Here is a 6,000-nt window from a genome sequence, read left to right as displayed (position 1 = left end):
CAACTAGAGCAGAAATGCAACGTTTAGGAGCCTTCTGATTGATGTAAAATCACTTAGGTTTAAGGACAGACCACCTAGTCTGGACCATGGGGTCTGTGTGGTCTGATATTCTATGTAAATCTATGTAAATCTCTCTCTCTCTCTCTCTCTCTCTCTCTCTCTCTCTCTCTCTCTCTCTCTCTCTCTCTCTGAATGAAGTGAATATTTATTTTTTCGATAAAAAAATAGCATGTATAGTTATTATGGATGTACTCGATCATAGTCTAATACAGTCTCTTTGATCACCACCGAGGCTCTTGTGCTTGAAAAGGAGTGTGACCACACATTGAGAGGATACTTTGTCCTTATATAAATGTTTTGTAGAAGATATAATCTTGTTTATTAGCCAATCAAACTTAAGTTATATCAATATTGTTACGCCACCCCCCCTACCACACACCATCCACGGGCAGGCAGGCGGCGTGATCCTCACCAGAACAACCACACGGGCACCAGTCACTCACAGCGGCCCACACAGAACACCGAGGGGAGGAGGGAACGAGGCAGGGCACAAAGGATACACGTTGAACACTAAGTTCTAGTTTAATGACAGGTTCCTCACACAGTACAGAGTACAACAACTTTCAAGGGCACAGAACAGCTAGTTAATCAGGCACAGTACAGGGGCACGGCAGACACGCACACCGGATGCACACAGCTCGCGAGCGGAGCACACAGCTGAACACTCTCTAAGCCCAGACACGCGTCTTCTCCCCTACAACTCCTCAGCCACCCTTGCTCCCCAACTGCTCGACTCAGCACTTCCTGCCCGGCGGCCCGGCGGCCCCGGGCCCCCTCCTGTCTCTCTTGTCCCAACAAGTAGAGTTGCACCATGCTGAGGTAACATTGCATCATGCAACAAGTTCATCACATTACACATACAATCATTCACATACAGCACATTCGTAACACTATCTCCCCCTTCAGAAGGCAGTCGACCCGGCTGCCCCAACATTCAACAAACAAAACATGAAATAAATCAAATTAATCAGTCCCCTGGGACATCACTAAAGTCTCTTAACCATCCCGGCCGACGCCTCTCTCGCCGAGGGCGCCGCTGGGATGCGGGCGGCGGCAGGCAGGCGGTGGCACCCAGAGCCGCGTCGTCGGCCCCAGGTACTTGCTCAGGGTCGTCACTGACATCTGCCGCTTCGCCCGCACCGCCCATGTTCTCGTTCGCCCCTTGGTCGACCTCTGACACGTCCCCTTCGCCGCTGCTGGGGCTCACGTCCTTCTTGCGCCGGTCGTATGTCTCCTTCATTTCATGGCCTGGCCTGCCCCCTTGAGCTTGCCCCGTACGCGTCGGTGCACCTCACCCAGGCTTTCCTGCAGTGCCGCTGCGAAGCCAGAGGTGACGGTGGGCAAGCTCACGTCGGGAGGCCGCCCCGTGGCCAAATCCACCGGTAGCCTGAGCTCCCGGCCGAACATTGAACACAGAAAAATACATGCAATACACATAAATCAGTCTGTCCTCCACCACGTCCTCCACAGTCTCTTCTCGCGCCCCCAAGGGGCTCCGCCTGTCAGCCACGCCGTCGACCAGCCGCCAGTCCTCAGTGGGCTCTTCCACGCCATCCACTCCACGTGACGCTCGGGACAGTCGACACCGGCTCCTGGCCTCCACCCTCGGGGCAAGGTGCCCTCGCCCGGCCGTGACTACCTCCCCACGCAGCCATGCTCGAAAACCTCCTGGAAGCAAAGGGCACCATTCCGGTCACCCTCTCCAGCTCCCGTCCGAGGCCACCACGAGCCTTACTGGCCTGCGTCAGGTAGTCGAGGCCCAGCAAGCACGGCTCGTCTCGATCGGCGACATCCATCGGCCGGCGCTCCACAGCGCTGCCTACGCCGATACGAGCCTCCACTGGCCCCTCCAGCAGCACACACTACCCCGGGTCAGGCCGCGCCGAGCACTCCTCAGCCCCCGGTGTCCACTGTCACGCGTCGTGGCTACAACCGCTAAGCCTCCCACTGGCAACACGCTGGTCGGGCGGCGGCAGCTTACTCAAGGCGGGGCCCGAGGGCGGGAGACGGCTGGAAGTCGACTCCCTTCTCCAGCCCGTCCGCGCTTCCCGCCCGCGCCGCGTCCCTGGACCTGGGACAGGCACTCAAGCGGTGGCCTGACTGGCCACAGTCCTTACAGCGCGGCTGGAGGGCGTCGGGGCTCAGCCAGTCGAGGGAACGCGTCCTTCGCTCCCCCAGGCACCGACTGCACCTATGCCCCCTCTTGCCACAGCCCCCGCACGAGCCACGGAGACCCTCCGGGCTCGCGTTCATCGACGCTGCCTTCATTTTCACCTTCGCCATCCGGCCCCGGAAGTCATGGCAGGGCGGGGCGGCCGCCGCTAGGCCGCTGGTCAACGTCAAGGCCCCGAACTCCAAGGCCCTCGTCAGCGCGTCGTCGGTCCACGGCAGGGGGTGAGAGTCCTCGCCAGTCTCGTCCCTCAGCGCCCGGCAGTCCGCACAGAAGCGCTGTGTGCCGTCCTTCTTAATATCCAGGACGACTGCTGAGGGCCATGGACTGTCTGTCCGCTCCATCACCCCCTGCGCCGCCAGCTCGTTGACGGCGCGCTGCAGTTCCTCCCGCCTGACCGGCACGACACGTCGGGGCGGGCTCCTGGTGGGCACACTATTTCCCGTGTTGATGCCATGCTTCACCAACCCCGTGCGGCCCAGATCCAAGTCACCCCTGCTGAACACGTCCGCGTACTGGGCCAGGGTGTGGCGCATTTTCTCCGTCTGCGCCTCCGTCAGGTTAGCGGCGCTCCGGTGCGCCAAATCCTCCAGGAAGTCGGGCAGCGGCCCCACAGCGGCCGACTCCGTGCTCCCCGACGCCTCCTCTTGTTGTTCCACCTCTTCACAGGTGCCCAGCTTGGCACCAGCGGGTACTTTCCGAGCCTCGTCGGAGGAGTTAGCCACCAGCACCGTGACTGACTCCTCCCCCGCTCCTTCGAGACTCTGTCCGGCTGCCACACCACCAGGCAGCTGCAGGCCCTCCGTGGACTCCACCGTGCCTTCCGTTGGCATCGCGTCCGACCGGCAACACAGGACCTTGGCCTCCGTCCCCGGGGCAAGGTGCAGTCGCTCCGCCGCGACTACCTCTGCACAACCAACCTTCGGAAGCAAAGGCGCCTGTCCGCGCAGCCTCTCCAGCTCCCGTCCAAGGTCGGCACAGGCCTCGCCCTGCGTCAGGTAGTCGAGGCCCAGCACGCACGGCTCGTCTCGATCGGCGACGTCCATCGGCCGGCGCTCCACAGCGCTGCCTACGCCGATACGAGCCCCCACTGGGCCCTCAGACTGCACGCAGTGCCCCGTGACGCCACACAGCCTCTGTGGCGCGTCCTGGAGTCGTGTAGCGGCCGTCATGTCAGGCCGCCCCAAGGTCCTCTCGGCGCTCCCCACCAAGCGGCCGGGCTCGTCCACTGAGCCCCGCAGCGGTGATGCCAACAACAGCGCCTCCTCAGCCTCGCCCCAGCCCTGGGCAGCAGCTGGCATCTTGAACTGGGCCTCCCATGCCAACTCCCCGTCGTGTCCCGCTGGCTTAAACCTCCCTGAGCGCCGGGAGGCTGGGGGGCCGCAGAGGGGAGCGGGCGGACCACGTGGGCTGCAAGCCGGCCGGCATGGCGGAGAGGGAGGCGGTGAGAGAGGCAACGAGGCAGGGTTAATGGGTCCGACTCCAGCACCAGATGGACCCAAGGGAGCGGCTCCGACGGCTCCCCAGCCTCCTGCAGCCTCCACTGGCTCCGCCACGACGCCACCAGGCTTCAGGGGCCCTTGCCAGGGGCCCCACGCGGAGCCCCGCCAGTCCGCCACCCGTGCACCCACTGCCAGCACACGTGACGCTTCTTGTTCCTCCCCGCACCACGGTGCCACCTCTCGCTGCTGCCATGGGAGAGAGAGCGGACTACGTGACCTGCGAGCCGGCTGGCATGGAGGAGAGGGTGGGGGTGAGGGAGGCAACGAGGCGGGGGCTCCCCAACCTCCTGCGGCAGCTATTGGTTCCGCCACGACGCTACCAGGCTCCAGGAGTCCTTGCCAGGAGCCCCAGATAGGCCCCTGCAGGACCGCCGCCCCGGCGCTTCCTGCCAGAACTGAGCCTTCTTCCTCCGCGTGCGACGGTGCCACCTCTCGCAGCTGCCTCTCCGCCTCCCTCAGGCCTCGGACCTCGCCTTCCGGGGTCCGCACCTCCTCCAGCCGTTCACTCCTCGCGCTATCGCAGCCCTGGTCGGTGTACTGCTGGGTTTCCACCTTCAGCGACGAGAAACAGCTCTGGAGGACCTCGGCAAGATGGCGGGCCTGCTCGTCTGCCCTCTCTTCTGCCCTCTGAGCCTGCTCGCGAGCCCTCTCTTCTGCCCTCTGAGCCTGCTCGCGAGCCCTCTCTTCTGCCCTCCGAGCCTGCTCGCGTGCCCTCTCGTCTGCCCTCTGATCCAAATCCTGCCTCATACTGGCCAGCATGGCAGCGAACAATTCCATCTGGCCCGGCTTCACCTCACCCGGGTCAGCCTCGGCCTTGCCCATCTCCTCACCCTCACGGCGACCACTGGGGGACGCCATGACACTCGGCGCGCTTCACTGTTCACTTATCCCCACTCCTTTGACACCAAGTGTTACGCCACCCCCCCTACCACACACCATCCACGGGCAGGCAGGCGGCGTGATCCTCACCAGAACAACCACACGGGCACCAGTCACTCACAGCGGCCCACACAGAACACCGAGGGGAGGAGGGAACGAGGCAGGGCACAAAGGATACACGTTGAACACTAAGTTCTAGTTTAATGACAGGTTCCTCACACAGTACAGAGTACAACAACTTTCAAGGGCACAGAACAGCTAGTTAATCAGGCACAGTACAGGGGCACGGCAGACACGCACACCGGATGCACACAGCTCGCGAGCGGAGCACACAGCTGAACACTCTCTAAGCCCAGACACGCGTCTTCTCCCCTACAACTCCTCAGCCACCCTTGCTCCCCAACTGCTCGACTCAGCACTTCCTGCCCGGCGGCCCGGCGGCCCCGGGCCCCCTCCTGTCTCTCTTGTCCCAACAAGTAGAGTTGCACCATGCTGAGGTAACATTGCATCATGCAACAAGTTCATCACATTACACATACAATCATTCACATACAGCACATTCGTAACAATATTATGGCGAGTATTATGAGTGTCCGTACAATATCCCACCTCCCTGGCCGAACCATCACCACGGGTGGGGATGATTCGGATGATTTAGAAACTTGTCTTTCACCACCTACATCTGAAAACTGGAAATAGCTACGAGTGTCATATTAGCAGCCGAAAGAGCCAAAGGATGGAAGAACATTTTGAGATCAACAAAATTACACTACTACTTAAACTTCTTTTTCTAAAAATATTTTTCTTAAAAGTATCTGAATCATACCGGCTCTCCCCTACTCCCACCCACTCCAGTCCGGCTTGAACCGAAACACCTCTGCAATGAGATGGGAGAGATAACACTGTAATGGCATCCCCCGGCAATAGTTGATACATTAATTGTAACCTTATTTGTGATGTGTCGTGTCCTGCCAGTGATCCTTTGTGGTTTACCTTTCTTGCCCCAACATTCCTGATTGTGATTGGTTACTTTTAATTCGTTCTTATGTTTCTTAGTCGGCACATTGTACCTCCCCGCAGCTCATTTTTTTTTTTATCCTCATTTAGAGAATCTGGAGTTCAGGTGGTCTTTAGGACAGCATGTGGGTAGTCAGCTTGATTGATTCATTGATAGTATATTGTTGCAAGTAAACAACAAAGGAGAAGGGAGGAGCATGCCATCCCAACCCCCAGGCAGTACAGCTTGTTTGTATACATTTTAAGAGTTCAATTTCTTCATTTTCCTTTGATTTATCCCATTTTGTATTATCGTTTTGTATCCATTCTCAGTTTTTAGTAGTTTTACCGGGGGGGGGGGGGGGAGGCTAGTGATATTTGTTTGTTATGGTT

The sequence above is a fragment of the Eriocheir sinensis genome, chromosome 21 (assembly GCF_024679095.1).
Source record: "Eriocheir sinensis breed Jianghai 21 chromosome 21, ASM2467909v1, whole genome shotgun sequence".
NCBI classification, from domain to species: Eukaryota; Metazoa; Arthropoda; class Malacostraca; order Decapoda; family Varunidae; genus Eriocheir; species Eriocheir sinensis.
This window is presented reverse-complemented; position numbering follows the sequence as displayed.